Source organism: Puma concolor, chromosome E4 (assembly GCF_028749965.1).
Source record: "Puma concolor isolate L17-30 chromosome E4, mPumCon1.1.hap2, whole genome shotgun sequence".
Lineage (NCBI taxonomy): Eukaryota > Metazoa > Chordata > Mammalia > Carnivora > Felidae > Puma > Puma concolor.
The window spans coordinates 43,511,364-43,534,613 of record NC_141683.1 but is presented as its reverse complement, the minus strand read 5'-3'; the positions used below and the strand labels follow the sequence as shown (position 1 = coordinate 43,534,613).

The 23,250-nt window shown below is 42.0% G+C and overlaps 1 protein-coding gene across 5 annotated transcripts in view; it reads right to left on the bottom strand.

Moving 5' to 3' along the window:
- CACNA1E (calcium voltage-gated channel subunit alpha1 E) overlaps positions 1-23,250 on the bottom strand; it is a 660,165-nt gene that overhangs the window by 264,384 nt on the left and 372,531 nt on the right. The gene's annotated exons all lie outside the window — the stretch shown is intronic.

The window sequence follows — 23,250 nt, the reverse complement described above, 5'->3', positions numbered from 1 at the left end:
TTTTGTTATCTTTTTTTCTTTATAGGTTGTATTTGTCTACAGCTTCTATCTCAACTTATAGAATACCAAGCCTTGTTTACTATGACTGAGAATTATGCCTGTCACTACCCCATAGATTTGCATTCCATAGGTTTCTTAATTTAGAAAAAAATTTGTTTATACACTAACACCACATAGCATCAAAATTGTATGCATATTATAACTCCAAAAATAAGTAAGCTTATTTTTAAACCTTTAAACAGAATTTTCAATGGCATTCACAATAATTTCAATGTCTTATCTTCTAGAGAATGAATTCTATAAACTTTGAATTTAGAAGTTAAATGAAAACATTAAGATATTAATAAAACTAATTTAACTGTCACCCTTTAATTACTTTAGAAAAGGTACCCACCATAACATCTGTCTTAATGCAGATGCTTTAAAAACATTTCCTTTAATATCAAAAACAAAGATATGAAAGCCTCTATGCTGCTGTTACTCAGCATTGTACTAGAAGTTCTAGTTAATGCAATAAGAAAAGAATATATATAGTGAGTAAATTGGAAAGAACGAAATACAATGACAGTTATTTGCAGTTGATGCAATTTTCTACATAGATAACCCAAGACAATCCACAAATAAATGATTTCAATTAATGAAAGGTTTTGACATGATTACTGGATATAACATCAATAAACAAAAACAGTAACATTTTTACACATTAGCAATGTTTAATTAGAAATGCAAAAAAAATACCAATTCCTTTGCAAGAGCAATAAAATTATAAAGACACTTAGAAATAACCTTAATAAGAGGCAAATGGGTGGCTCAGTCACTGAAGCAGCCGACTCTTGATTTCGGCTCAGGTCATGATCTCACAGTCATGAGATTCAGCCCCATGTTGGGTTCTATGCTGGGCATGAAGCCTACTTAAGATTCTTTCTCCCCTTCTCCCTTTCCCCAGCTTGCATACATGCACTTCTGCAATCAACCAATCAATCAATAACCCTTATAAAAGATGTACAAATCCTAAGTGGAGAAATCTCCCAGATTCTAATAAGACATCAAATATATCCCAAATAAATGAAGAGATACTGGCAAGACTTAACATTGTGAAAATGTCAATTCTCCCCATATTAGTCAGTAAACACACTGCATTTCCATTTTGGGTTTATTTTTGTGTATGGTGTAGAAGGTAATATAATTTCATTCTTTTGTGTAGCTGTCCAGTTTTCCCAACACCATTTGTTGAAGACATGGTCTTTTTCCCATGATATATTCTTGCCTCTTTTGTTGAAGATTAAATGACCATAAAAGTGTGGGTTTATTTCTGAATTCTTTATTTCATTCCATTGATCTATGTGTCTATTTTTGTGCCAGTACCATGCTGTTTTGATTATTACAATTTTGTGGTATACCTTGAAATCTGGGATTGTAACACCTCTAGCTTTGTTCTTTCTTAAGATTGTTTTTGCTATGGGGATATTTTGTGGTTTCATACAAACTTTAGGATTATTCTCTCTAGTTCTGTGAAAAATGTTGTTGGTATTTTGATAGGGATTGCATTAAATCTGTAGATAACTTTGGGTAGTATGAGCATTTTAACAATATTGATTCTTCCAATCCATGAGCATGGAATATCTTTACATTTGTGTGTCATCTTGAATTTATTTCATCAGTGTTTTATAGTTTTTAGAGTACAGGTCTTTCATTACTTTTGTTAAGTTTACTCCTAGGTATTTTATTATTTTTGGCACAATTGCAAATGGGGTTGTTTTCTTAATTTTTCTATGACTTCATTATTGCTGTATTTCCTAAGAAAATCTCAAGATTTGAACAAATTAATTCTAAATTCATATGAGACTATAAGGCCCAAGGTTAGCTAATTTTAATTTTTTTTAATGTTTCTATTTATTTCTGAGACAGAGACAGAGCATGAGTGGGGGAGGGGCAGAGAGAGAGGGAGACACAGAATCAGAAGCAGGCTCCAGGCTCTGAGCTGTCAGCACAGAGCCCGACATGGGCCTCGAACTCACAAACCATGAGATCATGACCTGAGCCAAAGTCCATTGCTCAAAGGACTGAGCCACCCAGGCGCCCCTAGGTTAGCCAATTTTAAAGACAAATGGAAAGGGGATGATTAGCATTCCTGGTTATCAAAAACCATTATAAAATATATTCATTAATAGGATAGACAAATAATAATCAGTGGGATAGAACTGAGAGCCTAAAGCCAAACCATTCACCTGTGGGAACTTTGTATATGAACAGAAGTGGCATTACAAGTCAGTGGACAAAAGATGTACTATTCTCTAAATGGAGTTGGGAACCTATGGGGAAATACACAGGCATATTCAGACCTCACATAACACACAAAAATAAATTTGACAAGGATGAGGACCTACATAGGAAAAGCATAGTTCTTAAATTATACTAGAAAATATACAGAAATAATCTTTATAGCCTCCCTGAAAAAAAAAAAAAAACTGAATGACCAATAAACATGCCATATCTTCATCATAATCTTGCATCTTACTCATATACTGTACCTGTACCAACTTCCTATTATAAAATGTGGATGGAGTCTGACTGCCTAGGAGGCAATGAACTCTGTTCAGGTAACAAAATTATATTTTCTTAGCAGACTTCCGAAGACCAGGACATACTCAGGACTCCCAATTTTCCTACAAAATGACTAAAACTGAAAGGGTTTGTAAGTAGGGAATGTCACTCTTTTATAATATAAGCTAGGCATCCGTCCCATTTTTCCCATGCACACAAGTATTTCATAACAGTTTTTAAAGATAAGGAAAAGCTACAAAATGAATGGTAACCAGATGTTCTCCATCTCTAGTGAAGGAGACACACAAGGAAACCAAATTAATGTAGTAGCAGGGAGTGTCTAGGTTAAGACTCTAGGTTAAGAAAAAATGTCCCCTAACCAGGAAGGTTTGAAATATTGTAATGCAAAGGAATAAAGGTAATGTACCCCCTTTCCTCAATTGCTTTGAAAATCAAATTAGCCATTCGTCTTGGGGAAGGTGACAAGCTGGTTTAAAGAGGATAAACTCCAATTCATTGACTAATCAAACAAACAAACAAAAAAAGAACCACTGATGAAGAACTGAAATGCATACACTCATGGAGAATCTTGCTTTCCTAGAAGAAGCTCCAATAGTCTTACCTTTGATAGAATACAGAGAGAAAGACCATGTGCAACCTTCTCTGCCCCTGGGGAGTGGTCTGCACCGGCCCTCTAGTGAGCAAGGGAGAAACCTCCGACCTTTTGTATGAAGTGCTGGACACACACACACACACACACACACACACACACACACACACACATCCTGTTGTCCCACCATATGGGCCATGAATCATTCAGAAAGCTTCTGAATCAATTATTCATCTAAACCAAAGACCAAACGTTTTGCTAATTGTCCAGGAAGGAGGGGTGAAGGGGGAAAAGAGACTGATCGAAGGAAATGGAATCTGTGCCAATTTGACAATTGGCAGTATTAATACATCATTCATTTTAAACAAAAACAACAATTTAAAAAAAAGCACAACGAGAAAGAAAATAGCCTCTTCTACATTAATTGGATAACTAATATGGGATACAGGCTGCCTCTGAAACAGGAGGGGAGAAACATACTGCCTTCCCCCAGAGCCCTAATCAAAGCATTCAACCCCATGGCACCTCATTCTCTACTTTTAGCCTCACCACCCTTAACTTGACTGGGAGGTCAATATCCATACACACATGGCTACTGGGCCTCAGGTAGGTTCATGGCCCACATTTTTATTCCTGCTACATGGGCTTAGGGCTGGGAAACACACCTGGAAAGACTACAAGTGAAACTAGAGTACAAGGCTATGCTGTGTGATTCCCACACCCACCTTACTCCTCAGCTCCGTGGGCAAGCACACTGACCCTTGCTTTTCACCTCCTCATTCATCCCACATTTGTTGGGCATCTATTACAAGTCTGAGAAAACCCAAGTCACCCTAGAAGAGGGAAAGAAGAGTATGACACTCAATTTCAATGGAGTAACAAGAGGGTCACCCGAATAACCAGAGAAGGGGCACAGTGTTTGCTAATAAAGGGCAAACACAGGTAAGTGTTGAGCAAGTCCAGGAAAGGAAGGCTACCTTCCTGAGGAGTTGGGTCTTGAGCTGGTTCCCACAGACAAAACATCATGGCATGGATTGGCAAAAGGCAGACAGGATATAAACAAGGTAGGGTGACAGCAAGTAAAAGAGCATGGGGAGAAGCTTTGAGATGAGAAAGGCATTGAGTCTGGCCCGTGGCAGTAATGACACAAGTCAGGCAACGGACACGAGGACAGGGAGCAGGACATTCAGCTGACGCACATCTGAGATGTCACGCTAAAGTGTTCCTTTTCCACATAAAAGAAGAAAAGTTTTTCCAAAGGTTCTGATCATGACAGAGATATGAATAAAGAAATGATTCAGTTGCACCTCCCATGACAGACCAGGGCAGTGGCAAACCTGAGGCTGGAAGTCAAGTTGTGATGCTCTTGCAGGGAATAGATCCACTGATGACAATCCTGACAAGGACAGAGATGGAAATAGCCAGAGAGAAAAACAAAGTCTTGGATTGATGAAGACATCAAACATAACAGAAAAGTCTACATGACAGGAAGGGTAATAAAACCCAAATAAATTCTCAAGCTTGTAGGTTCCTTCGAGATCATTTAACAGAATAGTCCTGAAATGTGGCTCACAGGCTCCTTTGATAAAATCTATGAACCCTTTCCCTGGGGGGAAATGCTCACATATACTAGCCTTTAATAGCATTTCAAGTGACTCAAGGTTCCCTAAAGTCCATCCATCCAAAGCTTCCAGGCTGCAGGTGAGTAAATTGTAGACGGGGTTTTCCTTAGAAGGGACAGGCAGTGCCTGGAACAGATCCCAGTATTTCTGACACACCTAAAGGTCTTTTCCTCATAACCACACAGACTAGTGACATTACTGATAGAAACAGTGATGGTGGAAAGAGTGTCATTTTGTAGGAAAGGATTTCCTGTTCAATGAGAAAAATCAAGGAGGTAAAAAAAACGAAATAAAAAATTGTAGTGAGAGAAGTCATTACTCTTTCTGGAATCTCTGTTTGCACTTACTCAAAAAAAGTCCTTTTTTTATAAACTCTTGACTTTCTGTTTTTGCTTTTGTTTTTAATATACAATTAATTTTGGAAGGGGTTTGTCTTTCAAAAATCATCAGGCAGGTTTTCCATTCTCCCTCCCTTCACATAAGTAAAGAGAAGACAATCTCAGTGTGCTCTGTTGGGAAATGGGTCTGCCTTCAAACAGCAGGCCAGGGTCATGAATAAAATTAGGGCTGAATTGCTGTCCTTGCTGTGGCAAATTCATTTCCAAATGTCCACCCAGACCTACGACTTGCATTCCAGAACTGGTGACCTGGGAGAGTTTATTCCCAGTAAATTCTTAGCATTGGGTCCTGGCAAAAGACCAAAGTGGTCAGGGTCAGGGACTAGGGATGCTAAGGCGGGGAGAAGAAGAGAGCAGATCACAGAAAGGCAGGGGAATCCAGCCCTAGAATAGTTCATAGAAATAAGCTATGGTCTCTCCAAAGGAAGGAAAAGGCTTTTAAATCCTTTTAACAAAATAACCACTGATAAAGGAAGCAAGTTGCTAAGGGAACACACTGCCATGCTGTTTGCATTTAGGCTTCTCCTTACTGTAATGCATGGTGAGGAGGATACAGATGCGAGTATAGATGTGGCTGTACTTTGCTGCAACTTCAGGCAGGAAACTACGTGACAGATCAGCAAGTACACATATGGACAGATATTAAACTATAAGCCTGTGCCGATCTTCTTTAAGAGCTGCAAGAGTTCTTATTCTTACTTCTTATTCTTTTTATTCTACCTCACCTCTCCAGCCTGGCAGCTGCTGGGAGCACCATCAAACTTTAATGGACTCCCTTCTCTGCAGCACCATGGCCTGAATACAGAGAACTGCATAAGGTGTCTCCATGACTCCTTCTACCTACCGACGGGTGATTGGCATGCAAAAAGGCAGACAAAGAAAAGTACTAGCGGCAGGGCAGGTACCAGACACTCTCAGATATGCCATTCCATTTCATCTCAACTCTTCTAGAAGACTAGTATTTCTGTTTCTTTTTGTAGAGCAGAAAATTAAGACTCAGAAAGGTGAAGCAATTAGCCTACAGTCATATCACCAATAAGGCCCAGTAGCAGTATTTGATCAGTTTTGACCTGGATGGGCGTTCTACCCCAAAACACGGTCTCTCACTGCAATTGACTAAGTCTGACTGCCAAACTGTCAGTTATACAGTTAGTATTTTTTTTTAATATTCATTCATTTTTGAGAGACAGAGAGACAAAGAAAGACAGAATGCACATAGGGAGGGGCAGAGAGAGCAGGAGACACAGAATCTGAAGCGGGCTCCAGGCTCTGAGTTGTCAGCACAGAGCCCAACGCGGGGCCCAAACCCATGAACCATGAGATCATGACCTGAGCTGAAGTCTGACACTCAACCGACTCAGCCACCCAGGTGCCCCAAGTTATACAGTTAGTATTAAAACTCTACAAATGCAGGATCAAGCTTAGTTCTGTATATGTATGTATGCTTACAGCCCACAAAGGAGTGGGGAAGGGGATGGGAGCTAAAACAAAAAAGATAAAACGTAGATTCTCCATCATAAGAACTTAATAATTTGGCTGATAATTATAAGAAACAGATTTACAACATTCTGATCAATATAGATTAAGAAAAATGAAAAAAATCTAAGAATAGCAAGAATATAGATGAAAGAAATGAAAACAACCTATTACAATAAATACTAATGTATATATTCTCTCAAAAGAGGAAGATTCAAGCATGTCACTGGAAAGCAACACAAAAAACTGAGCTATCACAGGATTTTGATTATTTAAGTATGAAGGGTTGGGAAGCAAACAAGGAAGTAGAGAAGAAATAAGATGGATCGGTTTCTTGGAGTAAATAAATTTAAAACCAGAACTGAAAAGGGAATTAAAAAAAAAGGGGGGGGGGTAAGGAGAGAAAAAGAAAACCACACACATCACCCTAGCATTGCTATTGCTCATAGCCAACTGATAGTATCCCTTATTTGATACAGACTTGCTTTATTATTGTTAGGTGAATATAGTTATTCTACTAGGTAAACTAAGAGTTGTAAATACAGATCAAATTGAAGTGATTCTGGGACCGTGAAGCCCAAGATTCAGAACATTGTAGAAGCTAGTATGACCCAGGGCAAGTAACAACAGACTAGAAATACAGGGACATCAACTCCATCTCAGCTATACCAAGCATTTCTGTGGGGCTTAGAGTAACTCAGGGAATATATTTGCTTCATTTTGTGCTTCCCTTTCAGCATCAATAAACTAGAGAATAGTAACAGAAGCCATTTATTAAAAACCTACTATGCGCAAGGTGCTGTGCCAAGTGCTCTGTATTATGATGCTCATAAAATACCCAGAAATACCCTGAATCCTTAATTTCCTAATGAGGAAAGTGAGGCTAAGAGGTTAAATAACGTGGTCAGTCACAGAGCCAGATGCAGACTTCAAATGCAGAACTATGTAATTCCATAGCCTTTGTTCTTCCCATCCTGCATTGTAACACTAACCTATTTTTAAGAACTAAATGGAAAACCTGTCTAAAATGATTTCAAGGTCAAAGTATTCTAGAAAATCCAATAATATATTGTTTTTTTAATCCCTTTCAATAAAAGATGTTTTCCCAGTAACTGAAACCAAATAGTGAGTTTCACATTCTCCTGGATGGATTCTGACATACCAATAGATACATCCCTTTACTTTTGTTAGTTACGATGCATCAAGATCAAACACTACAGAGTAGGCAACCACCACGATATATGCATTAGGAAGACAGGATAGCATCATGGCTAATGATAAGGGCTTTGGAATCAGACTACCTCATTTGAATCCTAATTCCACCAACTACTAGCAGTGTGATAAGGGGGAAATTGCCCAACCCACTGAGGCCCCTGGTTTCCTAATCCAACGGTGGTAACAATACTATCTACCTCATAGGGCTGTTGTGAGAATTAAATGAGAAAACGCTTTACAACGTTTAATGCAGTGCTTAGCACTGACGATCAGCTTTTAACTAAGTCAGCAGTCTTGAATAACTAGGTAATCCCAGCTCTCTATCCATTCTTCTCCTCCCTGCCTCCTGACCTGGCATCACTGACAAGGGCCAACTGGTGAATGAAAAAGCCCTCTTCCAGAGTTAGACATAGGAAGTATCAAGGCAACTCCTTTCCTTAAGTTCATGAACTTGGGACCAAACTGGCCTCTTGTCTTGGAAAAAGACAGCTCTCCTAGATCAGTTACATAATCCCCTTATAAAAGGCATGTTATACACTGCAGCAAGGAGCAATATAATTAACATCCTCAAGGACTCTTCCAATACTCTGGCCACAATAATAAATCTTTCTCCAAAGACCTGCCACAACCATTTACTTGTTACTGACTCCCCAATTTATTTGTTGTAGATGTACATGAAGTAAACTTCTGACTTCTTAATCTTGTACAGAAAAAAATGTTAGTGAAATGAAATGCTGGTTTTCCCTCTGAAACTTGCTTCTGATACCCTGTCCTAGTGGCCACAGAGTTTCGAGCTTGACAGATGTTAACTAGCAGTGATATCCAGGCCAACATGCATATTTTAGAAACAGCTTACCGGGCTGACTACCTCTGGGCTTTGTCATCTTAAAGAGGAAAAAAATACAAAAATTAAATGAAATAAAATAAACTACTCGCTTCTCAATCTTATCTTCAAAGTGTGATCAGAAGAGGTAGCAAAAAGAGTTCAGGGACTGCTTATACTGGCATCTAGTTAACGTGTCAACAGAGCAAAATGAAACCAAATTCCCAGTGGCTTCCCATTTCCTTCTCATTTAACTCTGCTGTTGTGCCTCCTACTACTCACAAGTAGGCCTTTTACATGTTAAGCACTTAATAAAGGTGGATAGATGGGACAAAGAGAAAGCTAAATGGACAGAACAAATTTATGTGCACAGTCTTTCCTCCTGATCAAATGGTGTTGAGTCCAAATCAACATTATCTATCTATCTATCTATCTATCTATCTATCTATCTATCTAATCTATCTATCCACTATCTCTATATCAGACTGAAAGCTCTTTGAGGGTTGATATCTTACTACGTATCATTTTAGACCCAATACTTGGTAAAATGTTCTGTACATGCATGGCAAATATTCCTTGAATCAATAAGTATTACTAGTAATTAGAAGAAGACATTTATTGTAAATCTGCTATACATCAGACAATTTACGTGCATTTTCTTATTTAACTCTCATATAGATGATGAAAAGGTCACTACCTTCCTCTAAAATTGATGGTCTCTTTCCCATCGTGTAGGGTTGTTGTTGGGAAGCAGCCACACAATTAGAGATGAGATCTCTCAGTCTCCTTTGCAACTAGGTTGAGTCATGAAGCTGGTCCTTGCCAATGGGATGTTAGTAGAAGTTATGTATGTCACTTCTATGCCAAAAAATGTAAAAGATGAGTATATCTTCTTCATACTCTCTACTCCCATCAAGGGATGTAAACCATGGGAACCTAAAAGATGGCAGTGCCACCAGATAGAAGGGAACAGAAAGTAAAGGAAAGCCAAGAATGCACTGGCCTATTTAAGGGGAAAGACATAAACCTAACCACTGCAGTCTTGGGGGAGGAGGGGTTGTTTCTGAGAGCATCAAGTGCTACTCAATATAGTACATAAAATCTTGCAAATGGGATATTTTAGATTAAAAAAAAAAAAAAGGTTCAGATAGGTTAAATAACTTGCCCAAAGTAACATTGCAATGGCAAAGCTGAAGTTCAAGCTCAACTTCACTAAAGTTCAAGCTCTGCCTAACACTAAAATCCTCAGTCTTTCCACCACAGAGTACTATTAAGATGATTTGATGTTGGTAATGGATGGATACACACTTATGAAACCACTACTTACCCCACTACCAGGTACAATCCAGGCAACATCAGACTAAACTTTCTCATTCTTCCCTAAGCCTGAATTGACGGTAAGCTCCAGGTGGGCAGGGAATACAGCAGTTACATTACTGATATATTCAGTATCCTATATAGTGCTTGGAATTCTGTACACACTTAAATAACATATGATCTTTTTTTAGATGGGTGGGTTGATGGTTAGGTGCAGAGATGGATAGGTGGATAGGTAGGCATGTGAGAAAGGAGTATCACTTGGATAAATATTATACTAGGATACATGTGATGAAAGGGGGCCAACCACCTCTTCCCCTACCCCACATCCTCCTGAAGCAAGGGCCAAGGATGCTGAGAGTCTTTGCAGACTCTCTATTATACCTTCTTGCCCTGCATTCCAGGGAAAAAAGCTGTACCTTTAAAGATCTAATATTGCTCTCCACTATCAAGCAGTAATCAAATCAAGATCTATATTCAAACTGAAAAATCTTGAGAAAAATATGCTTTTCTCTTTTAGGACAGTAAAACAAGATATATACACACACAGGGTGAAGGAAAGATGGGCATGTAACCACTGAAAGAGACTTAATCATCCAAGAAGCCATTTCTCATCAATGATAAAAGACAAAGATCCCAAAGGCTGGCCATGGAATACCTAACTCTGGAGAGGGATCTGGGTGTCTCTGGCCCAAACTACACCCTTCCCTTCTAGCCACTCCTAGATACTGGACCACCCAAGCCAGAACGAGGCTATGTCTTGACCACATTGTACTTAGCTGCCTTATATCCATATACATATTCTACTCCAACCAGACAATTCCATTCATGAGTGAGAGCACTGTGTCTAACTTCTACTTCTACTTCCCCCAACACACCTACTCCAGACTAAATACCAGAAATCTATAAGCTTGATTAAAAGCAGGCTTTAGCTTCAGGCAAGTAACTGACAACCAGAGACAAGGGTACCAGGCATACATTGGCCCTCTCTGGGCCTCAACCCCTTCATCTGTAACAATGGATCAGACTGGATCAGCTCATATCTTTCAAGTGTGAGACTCTCTTTTTTAATGTCAAAAATCCAAGACCTACTTTGCCCCCTGGAGGAGTTATTTCATTAATAGAGCCCCCTAACAATTTTGTTAAATAGATGTCATTATCCACCTTTACTACCACCTCCTTTTTTATAGAGACCCTCTAGATAATGTCCTCTAGACATTGAAGCTTACAAAAGCTGGGTCACTTGCCTACAATCACTGAGCTACTAAACAACAGAGCAGAAATTTGAATTCAGCTTTGGTTGTCCACAAAGCTCAAATTGATAACCACTATGCTATACTGACTAAATGGGAGGGAAAAAAAACACTACTTATTAACAGTGCCTTAAATATATTTATATTTTATAAATCACAATGGCACTTACACACTTTAGAAAAATGATACCGTGGTACATATCTGTGGGAGACATTGTTCAGAAAAAAGCCAATGCTGAGTGTGGCCATGGATCTGCACACCCACTGCAATAATCCCAGAGGTCTCCAGAGTCCCATAGCCCACAGACAGAAAACCACTGGAATAGCTAGCTGACACATTACATACACTGCTTCTTTAACTTTCTATCTGTGGTTCTAAAATCTGAATTTCTGGGTGACTTCTTAGTGTGTAACTTCAGCCTGGCTTCCAGTCAGGCACAGCTCAGGGGAGTTAAAGTCAAGGAAGTTCCTTCTTTATTTGCAGTAGTATCTGATCAAACCTTTGAGTCATCCTATTAGAAATAGGGGGGATCCACCCCAAACTTGAAGTTGTTTGTTGGAGAAGAGGAGCTGGATGTCAAATTCACTTTAATAGAACTTTAAGAAGGAGCCACTTTCTGGGGTGTATGGGTAGCCTAGTCCATTGAGTATCCAACTTCAGCTCAGCTCATGATCTCATGGTTCATGAATTCGAGCCCCACATTGGGCTCACTGCTATCAGCGGAGAGCCTGCTTTGGATCCTCTGTCCCCCTCTCTCTCTCTGCCTCTAACTGTCTCTCTCAAAATTGAATAAACATTTAAAAACATGAGTCAGTGAGAACTGTCATCATACATACACACATATATCACACACACACACACACACACACACACACACACACACACACACAACCACCCTCCATGGCACCTGCCTCCACCTTACCCAGTCTTTTATTTTGAATGAGGGTGAAAAATGAAAACAGAGAAGAGGTAGGGAGAGTCAGGAGAGGACAAGGGAAAAGCAGGGAGGAGGAAGCCAGAACATTAAGGAGCTGGCTGCACTCATCTGAAGAGGGTATGTGGAATTCAAGTAGTCATTGGGAAAGACTGGAGTAGGCAGTAAGCCCCTCCCCATCTCCAGCACCAGAGCCTAGATGTGAAGCATCCATGTGGGTGACCTGTCTCTCTATAACAAAGGATATAACACTTACCCAGAAAGGGAACCAGGAGGAGGCCTGTATTTCCCTTTTCCAAATGAGGAGTGAGTGGAGAATAAACAAGACAGCACTGTGAACTCTCACCAGATGGGGCCCCTAAACCACAAAGGGTTATGTTTATGGTGGTTATTAACCAGAGTTCAATTAGGATCCAGATCCAGCATCATGATGTGTCACAGGCTATGAAAGCAGGAAACAGAGAAACATCCCATAAACAAGCATGTGGGTTGGCTTGATCTTTTGACTATTGTTCTATCAGAAAAATAAAAGTCGTCATAATCATATAGCAATGTTCTCAGCAAAGCGTTTTTAAAATAATCTCTCTGCTGAATATCAAAAATAAAAGCCCACACATTCATCAATTCTTACCCATTATTTGAATCAGTAGGAGATGCTCAGACTGTGAACCCGGGAGGCAAGACTATGTCTCTGCTCTGGGCAGGGTTAACAGATCTTTAGCATATAATGGGCTACATTATAAGGTCTACAGACTGGGTTTTGGTACAACTCCAATAAGTTAAACAAAATTATAGTTGAGGGCCAGTGTTGGAAGGAGGAGGCAAGATAGAAGAGAGGGACTCTTTGAGGACACTAATTCTATGTACCTAATTTTGAGCAGACACAGAACCAATCAGGGAAGTTGTTCTGTCTTCTCGGCAAGCATTACCCCATCTCCATTCATTTACTGTAAACCTGTCCACTTCCCTGCTTCAAACCATGCAGTGGCCCCCCATGGAACAACCCTGGTGATGCCAACAAGGCACTGGATGAATGATGTGGCCCCTCTCCCACTCCCCAGCCACCCTTGCTTACCATCACCTCAATCACTATACAACAGGACCGCTGGTCTTCTGTCTGTTTCCCAGACCTGCCATGGCCTCTCCCACCCACCCTACCCTCTGCCTATATTCTCCTCATCCTGGCCCCTTCCCTCTTCTCTTCTTTTTCCAGCCAAATGCTACTCAGTCTCCAGGTGGCCACATCAACAGCAACTTCTTGAGCATTCTCTCTCAGATGAGGTTAGGTTCTCAATTTAACCACCCTCCCAGGCCCCTAAAATTTCTCTTTTGCAGCACTTTAGACACCATTAAAGTTAAGCATATTTAGTGTCTGTCTTCCCTGCTAGGAAGCAAGCTCTAAGATAATAGAAATGACATCTCCCTCTGCGGTCATATCCCTCATAGCCAGCACAATGTCTGGAACATGGAAGGTGCTCAACTAATACTGGCTGCCTTCACCATTCCTTCTTCCCTGTCTTCTACTGACCCCTCCGGTGTCTTCCCCACCCCGTAATTCAGAGTTTCAGATGTGGGTACTGGGCATGCTCAGCCCTGAGTGGCCCAGGCTGGGAGAGACATCATCCTAGTCATCCCCTCCACCCACCAGATTTTTTACTCAGACTCAACAGCAAAGACTCACTAGACCAGTCCATTTTAGTTTCAGCCTCCCCATGGCCAGTCATGTGGCCTTGGGCTAAGGAACAACTCCCTAAGACCAGCTTTACCCCCTAAAGTAAGACCAGCTTGGCTCCATAGGGGTGGGAGAAGGAGGTAAGATGCATGGGACTCCCATAGTGACATAAGTCATGAGACTTCAATGCAAATGCCATCTCAAGCGTGAAGCAGCCACACCTGTCATTCAACCTCTCAGTCACAGTCCCAGAGTGAGAGGCCAGGGAGAAGAGCCATGGCCTTGAGCTCCTCTCCTAACCACTGTGTCACCAAGGGCCAGGCTCCTGACAGAAGAGTGGCAGCCGAGACAGAAGGAAATGAAAGACAAGGGTGGGAGGATGTAGGAGCTCAGACTTTCCTGTCAGCTCTCCTCCGAGATAACTAGAGTTCTCCAATGGGACATTCCTCCTGAAGGAAGAGGGGTAATCTCTTCAGCCTTTCTTTGTAACAATCAGACCCCTCTGATGTGTGTGTGTCTGTGCAAAGTAGGAAGAAGTATGGAGGACCTGAAGTCAAAGCCAAGAAAAATAAATAAAAAAGGGGGAGGGGATCTGGGTAATATAATATTTTCACTATTGATAAGATTAAAAATAAAGGGCTTTGTTTCAGCTTTTACTCTGGGAATTTCTTTGTTGCTGTTGATAATAACTGTAGAAAGATTTGACTAGTGTTTTTTTTTAAATGTTTATTTATTTTTGAGAGACAGAGACAGAATGCAAGCCGGGGAGGGGCAGAGAGAGAGGGTGACACAGAATCTGAAGCAGGCTCCAGGCTCCAAGCTGTCAGCACAGAGCCCAATGGAGGGCTCAAATTCATGAACCATGCGATCATGACCTGAGCTGAAGTCAGAGGCTTAGCCAAGTGAGTCACCCAGGCACCCCAGGATTTGACTAGTTCTGATGCAATTAGATACACTACTAACAGGAAGTAAGAAATACAGTGTGTTCAAGTTGTGCTAAACTTCTGTCTTGAAACAAAATGACAACTAATGGAAATTTGTTAATTAGCCACAGTTTTGGAAACTGCAATAGATTGTAGTGAAACTGGTCTCTGTGGCTGCAAGTTATATGGAGATAAATGACTATTCTGAATGAGCTCAACAGAACCATAGTATTTTGAATGCTTTCCTTGTTTACACACCCTTTTTTTTAAAGGTCCAAAAGGTACTTCATGTGTATTTAAACATTTATCTTCATAATATCACTGTCCTGGGGGGAGGTATTACCACTCACTGATTTGGTATTTCACTTCTTACCTTCCAAAACATTATGCTGAGGCAGCTGTGCATACAGTGGATACAGCACGGGCTTTGGAATTGTTGCTAATAGAATTAAAATAGCATTCCTCCCCTTAGTAAATATCTGGCATGAGCATGTGACTTAGCCTCTTTGAGTTTTGGTTTCCTCACCTGCAAAATGGAGATGGAATCTGCCTTGCTTTGTTTCTATATTTAAAATGATCTGTGCAAGGGCTGAGCTGGTATGTGAAGCCTTTCCCATTTAAAATAGGACAACGTAAGCTCCTGGTAAAATGGGAGCCATCACCATCAGCATCATCATTACATTATTGTGCTTGTCACCAGAGGTGGTGAAGAAGCTAGGCCAGGTGTTGTCTTCACTCCGTAAAGGAAACGGAAGCTAAGATCATCTACGTATCACCCGGCATCACGGAGAGAAGGCATATTACAGTCAGGACCAGAACGCAGGATACCCGAATAATTTAATCCACTAGATTAAACTGTTTTCATATAAATTCACATATATATTCCAGCTACCTAATAAAAAATCATATTTGTTTCCTAACCCCCAGCTTGATGGCCTGAGTGCGATCAAGCAACAGTAGCTTCTCACTGTCAGCGACAGCGAAGCTTAACTACAACCACGCCCCAGATCTGGAGTTAGCAAACCAGCAGCCGGCCCCCGCTCACCACATTCCAGCTACGAGACCCTCCACAAGTTGCTTAGCCACCGGGTCTCAGTTTTTTTCTTCTGTGACAAACAGTAAATAAGGGGAAGCTGGATGAATTGAGCATCCTCGTAAACCTAAAGTTCAGTGATTAAGTCTTAGTGACCGTAGACTTGACTTTCCTTTATATGTTCTCTTTAAGACCAGTACACCCCCTTTTTCCTTTCAACATCTGCACTGCTCCACCTCACCCCTTCCTGTTGGCAACCACTCTGCACTCATCACATCTGCTATTTCCTGACTTCAGTGAAACATACATTAAACCGTGCTGTTGAATTTCACATTTCACACTGACGCATTTGTACTTAACTGTGGACTATATTTACAACATAGACACCAGTGCACAGATCTCTGCCCAAGTGAGGAGACATGTATCATCCACAAGATGGAAACGTAAACACTCCCTTTAATTCTCAACTCTACCTTGTAAATCTATAGAATGAACATTTATGCCATATCCATCTCTGCTTTGCAAACATGCTTCGGAATTTTCACCCCTGCCACCCTCTTCCACACACACTCATGCACATAACTAAGAGCGTTTGCATTTCAGTGCCTTGGTCTGACTTAGAAAGCAACTTGCCATAATTGTTTTCCTTACGCGACTCTAAGTGGATGTAAATCCAGAAAAATAGCCCGAAACCAATCTCCCTGTGGATTCTGAAGGCTCTTCTAGTCCCTTTCCCACCTCCTCCTTATTGACACGGAGGCCAATACAGGCCTCAGTTAGTTCTCTCCAGTTTGAGCTTCTGTCACTCAGTGGGGGAGGCAAGAAGCAGTCTTTCAGGAAAGAGAAACCGTGCCAATATCAGTGGTTTACTCACAGAACCTAGTAGCTACTCAATAAATATCTGCTGAGTGAATCAATGATGGCTCTAAAGATAGAAAAAAGACAGAGTTCATACATGAGAACAAAATTACCCACCACCCCAGGAGGAATCCCAACTCAAGCTTGTCAACTACCAACTGGGATTCTCATTCAGGGCCTCCCTGGAGGAACTGGGCTCGTCATCAGCGCAGAGCTGAGAAGAGCCCTCTAAGCTCCACTTTTTGCCTTCTGGCCCCCTCTGCCCCAAACCAAAACTCCTAATTCTAACTCCGGCATTCCCACCATTCCCCCATCTGGAGGAGAATGCATTAGAAAAACACACTAAGGTCCTGATGAAAGGAGGTGCGGCAAGCAGAGCTGTGTCCCCCCTGGTGCGGAGCTAGAAGTGAAAACGGAGCCCGTGAGGAGGTGGAGGTCTTCGGGTGAGCAGCCACCAACTGCGCTGGGAGCAAGACGTCGAGAAGCAGTCCAGCAGAGCACCCTGCCACCAGCATTAAAGCACCGGAGACCTCGGCCCCTTCTCCTGACTAGGCTCCTCCGAAGCCGAGCCCTGCACCTCACTCAGCCTGCTGCCCCATCTCCGGAATGATAAGCTCCAATGCCCCCTCCCTCCAGCCAGCCCTTGCTTGCTCCCCACCTCCCCGCTTCGCCCACTCAGAGCAGAGAGGATGAGTACAAGACAGGTCTGTAAAATCCTGCCAGGCTCACTGGCAGGAAGATGCTATATAAATACCAAGTGTTATCGTCCTATTACCACAGAGATTTAAATTGGGCTGGGGGCCCCGGGACTGCGTTCACAATACCTCCTCCACATTCGCAGCACCGGAGAGACAGTGCTCCAATGGGAAAACTGTGCTTTCCTCGATCTTTAGCTGCTCGGGAAACTCGTGTATTAGGGTGGCCTTCTCACAGAAACCCTCTAAAAATACTTATCAATGTATATTTAGCTCCAGATACCATCCTCCTGCCAACAGGCTTCAGGCTGAACCGCTGTGCGTGTGCCACTGGAAAGAAACTGGGGACATGCACTGACAGCCCCCAGCATTTCTTCTGCTGCATTTCCTCAGGCTTTTCTCTCCCCTGTTCCCTCTTCTTTTGTCTTTCCTCCCTCTGCTTGGTTATGCAAGTCCTCCCCAAACTACAGCTAAAGACTCGGCAAAGGCTCCCTTCCCCTCTCCATGCCCCTTCCTGGGAGTGGACTGAGTCCAGGAGAAAAAAGACCTGTGCGGCATCCAGAACAGAGCTAGAATGAGTCATCCCAGCCCTGCTCAAAGCCTTCATCGGTTCCCCACTGCCCTCTGGCTAACGAACAAGCTCCGGAGCACGGCCGGCCCTGGCCCCTGCTGACCTTTGCGGGCTCAGCTCTCAGACTCTGCCAGCCAACTCCCCAGAGCTGTCCTGCCTGCTCTCACTCTCTCACCTTCAAGGATTTGGACATGGTATTCTTTCCCCAGAAAAGAAAGCTCTTCTCTTTCCTCGTCTAAGCCCCACCTGCCCATCCTCAATCCCAATTTAAATGTGTCTTTCCCCAACCACCCCCCTGCAAGAGCTAGGGTGGGTGCCCTTCTTCTGGGTTTTCATGACATGTGGTTCCCAGTAGGGGACGCTCAACCCCATCCCACCCACACTCCGTACAGGGCCTGGCACACTGTGGGTACTCAGCCATGTCTCTTGAAGGAAGACAGTAGGGTAGGGACAGGTGATCACTCAGGCCCTGGAATGAGGGCCTTGGTAGAAAAAAGGAGAAAAGCCCCAGGCTCAGATACACCTGCCCATAATCCAGAGTCTGCACACATGTACTCACAGTTAAGGGAATAGTCATAACAGGTCATCTCCCACAGCAAGGCTGGCCACGTTGACGGCATGGCATATTCTGAGCAGTAACATACATACATACAAACGTGTGTGTGTGTGTGTGTGTGTGTGTGTGTGTGTGTGTGTGTGTATTACAGTCTTTGGCATATAGCTTAACAAATGCCAGCTTTCTCTCTATAGCAAATGTCAGGTGATCCGATACTGCTGCTTCCTCCTTACCACCCCCCTATAGTCAGTTCTGGAAGGCTGTGTCTTCAATATTCAGCCCTGGCCCTGCCCCCACCCCCATCACCCAGGGAGCAATCCCCAGAAGGTAACCCTGAGAACCCTGTAAATAGGCCCAAATGACTAAAATCCCCATACTTCTTAATAACCTACAGATTGAGTTCCCAGTTTTCTTTTCTCTAACAGAGTGATCAGAATGTGAGCAAGCTCGCAGGAGTCGAGAGAGAGAAAGAGAAAGAGAGAGAGAGAGAGAGAGAGAGAGAGATGCTGTAGACCTAGGGGAAGAACTGAGAATAGACAATCATTCCCTACTTTTAGTCCCAGGCTTCCCTCAGCACTCTCTTTTGTATCCTATAGGTGACAAGAGAATCTGAGAGGAAGCCAGTGATTTGACTCAATTAGCATTTACTAAGTACCTACTACAATCCAGGCACTGGGGCCACAGACATGAACAGGGTTGAAAGGCAGTCCTCGCCTTCACTTCCCTGTTCTTAGCCAGGGTTTAGGAGCATCTTTGAGTGTTCCATCCCCTCTATAATTTGCCCATATTGCTGGTACTCTGATTTATTACAAAAACCAATATACAATAATGACTTCAAATAATTTAAAATCCTCCGGGTGGCCTAACAAATGTTTAGAAACAGCATGTCCCGAATTGTTACCAATACAAGAGATCCCAAGTTATGTAAGGTAATAGTTTGTTAAAGGAATGGCAAATTCCACTGTCTTTTAGAAAAAATGAGAATACATTAACTTTGGTGTTCCTTAGTTACAACATTTGCTTGCATATTCAACAATACGAGTCTGTTTAATAAATGGATAAGTGAATGAATGAATGAATGAATGAACAAGGCAATTAATGAACTGGTGATTCAGTTTTTGTACATTAAACCCACAGGAGTTAAGTAACATGCCTTCTTAACCACAGAGCTAGGGGTTTTATTCCAAGCCCACAGAGAGAAGTCCTAGGATGGACAGATGGGACTCTGGTCCTCCTCAAGTCACACGTGAAGCCGTACCTCTGGGTCGGGGACATCTGCCAAATTATGCCCCTCTCTGCCCAGCCCACACTGCTTCAGTGGAACTGAAGGAACATGCAATCATGCAGCTGCAGAACCACGGAGGCTGTGAGGTTGGGTGGTGGCTGATGGTGTGAGAAAACGAGTGCTGAACAAGGAACGTGGTGTGAGAAGATGTGGGCTCAAGTCTTGGATCAAATACCTCCTAGTACATCACCTACCCTCTCTGAACCTCAGTTTCTCCATCTAAAATGAGGATAACAAGATCTCATTTGGCGGATTGTGAGGATTAGACGAAGAATGCACATATATATACTTTCTAGACCATGAACTCTCTCAATTTACAGACCTAAGAATACAGAAGGTTAGAAGGTCAGAGGACAGGCAAAATGTAGTGGCTCAGGTCCTCAGCTACCCATTCCTTGGCAAAAGTCGGTGATAGAAGGTCTTTCACTGACCCAGCTGTCTGACACCTCAGCACCCCCTCCCTTGCTCCCTCCCCTCTAGTCACACACTGAGAGCTGAGAAGTTGTGCAGCCTCAGCCCGAGGTGCTGTGTCATGCTCCAGCACTTGTCATCCACCCTGTACACAGGAGGAGAATGAGAGGTGACACCTGGAGCTGAGGTGGGAAGCAGGAGCTGCCTGCAGGGACTACTACAGAAGTGGATGTCAAGAAGTGTGGAGAGGGAGCTGTGCCAGGCAAAGCACCAGCCCTGGGTCAAAGGGCACAGTTCCAACTCCTGGATCTGCCATCAAGAAGCAGCTGATCTTACACTGAGCACTTAACCTGCATGCTAGACAATTCACATCTAAAGCCTGATCTGCCTGCCTCCCTGGGTTGGTATTATAACAACTGGTATTTATTGGTATTTCACTGCTTCTAAGACCCTAACAGTTGTAAGATGCCCCATGATTTCCTTCTTAGTGAAGAAAGAAAGAAAAATGCTGTCGATGGAACTATATGATGTCATTATTATAAGATATAGGCTGATGTTGAAGATGCTCCAGCTTGAGAAATGTGCATTGCAGAAGCCATGCAATGTGGTACATGAGAGCGCTGTGTGAGCATAAGACTAAATCTGATGATCCATCCCTGTGGGATAGAACCACAACCCTCAGTACCCTCAGCACAAATCTCAAGAGTGTCAAGCCCCTCCCATGGAGCACATTCACATGCGAATTAAAGGGAGAAGGAAATCAGTAGGTGTAGAAAGAAGATGCACAGTCTTATTGGTTCAGATGGACAGCAGTGGCCTTTTGGCAAAGTCTGAAGAGCCGCTAAGAATGGGATATTGGAGGGCTGAGTAGGGAGAGAACAAAGAGGACAAGTAACTTGGCTTAGAGTTCACCACCTGTGCCCACTCATGTGCACCCCCACACATGCAGGAGAGGACACAGAGGTCCTTCCTGGCCATGTTACAACAGAAGGACCCCGCTGACTCCTACAGATCTGTTCCTCGGGCCACATGGCAACCCTAACGGGAAGGCAGTGCTTACAGCTTCCATCAGTCTCAGTCTTCTCTCCTCCTGTCAGGGTCCACTCCTTCTCCTCCCCACACATTCTCGCTCCCAGACCCCACACCAGAATGGCGGATTCTCCTTTAGAAGCACTTCAACCTGTCACAATGCCTCTTAAAATGTGACAGCCGAAAGATGTACATTGGAGCACTTCTAATAATTAATCACAATAGCCCAAACCAGAAAGCAATCTAGGTGTCAAATAATTGTAAAAACGGAGAAATGCACGTCTTCTATGTATATCCATTTAATAAATTGCTTTTTTACCAAAATATGGAGTAACATGTACTATGCCCATACTATGTTCAGAAAAGGCAGCAAAATTACAAACACTGAAAAGAAAGCTGCCTTAGCATTAAAAGGGTTGGAAGGAAATACCACAAAACAGTAAGAACTTTTCTTAATCCGTGAACTGCTTTTTTCTTTTGACTTTCCAGTATTTTACCTATTTTCTTTAATGGACACTTAATAGCTTAAAATAAAAATAAACGGACTAGATGAGAAATTTCAAATGGCCTCTGAATATAAAATTCAGCAGGAACAAGAATTCACACAATCCTAACATATAATACACATGCGTAATAGTATTTTTCTTCCAGACAGAATCACATTTCTAAATGACTCAGATTCTCTTTTATACCTTTCACTATATAGTATGTATTACTTATTTTAGGGACATTAAAAATATCGCCAAGCTATTATCAAAAAGTCAAAAGATAACAAGCGTTGCTGAAGATGTGGAAAAAAGGCAGCCCCTGTGCACTGTGAATGGGAATACAAATTGGTACAGCCACGATAGAAAACAGTACAGAGGTTCCTCAAAAAATTAAAAATAGAAATACCATGAATGCAGCAATCCCACTTCTGAGTATATATCCAAAGGAAATAAAATCACTATCTTGAAGAGATACTTACACCCCCACATTCATTGCAGCATTATTCACAATAGCCAAGATATGACAACATCCTAAATGTCCACTGATGGATGAATGGATAAAGAAATACACACACACGCGCGCGCACACACACGCACAATGGAATGTTATGTAGCCTCAAAAAAAAAAAAAAAAAAAAGGAAGGAAGGAAACCCTGCCATTTGTAATGACATAGATAAACCTGGAGGGCATTATGCTAAGTGAAATAATTTAAGTACTAAAAAGAAAGATACATAGTGCATGATTTCACTTACATGTAGAGTCTTAAAGAAAAAAATCAGACTCACAGTAACAGAGGAATGAATGGTGGTTACTAGGTATTGGGGGTGAGGAAGACATTGGTCAAAGAGTACAAACTGTCATCTATTGATGAATAAGTCCTGGAGACCCAATGTGCATCATGGTGACTATAGTTGATAATAATGTATTATACACCTGAAATCTGCTGAGAGAGTAGAACTCAAGTACTCTCAACACACACACATATCAGGTAACTATGAGAGATGATGGAGATGTTAATTAGCCTGATTGTGGTAATCACTGTGCAATGTATATCAAAACATCACATTGCACACCTTAAATACACACAATTTTTGTCAATCATACCTCAATAAAGCTGAAAAAAATAAAACATAAAACACATTGCCCAGGTGTGCTGCATTGCCTATGACCATGCACTTCTGAAACACTATGTACAGATTATCTTTATACACTAAATCATACTTAAAATTCAGTAGAATTTTCTTTTAGAAGAGTAACCTTCAGAAAATCCTTTTGTAAGGCAACAGATGTTTTTAAACATCGTTGTCGTTGTCTCTACTTATTTATCTGTTCCCTATATTGAGGGGTTGGCTGCTTATGAGCTCCATTCGAACATTCCAGTCCTTTACACCTTTGACTTTTTTCTCTTTCTCGTGCTCACAATTGGTGTGAAGGTTAAAAGTATAAGTGTTATGTCTATTCCACAAGACAATGAGTAAACGCGAACATTCTCAAGCTCTTGTTCTCCTCAGACTTTATTGACTTCCACTCCTCTG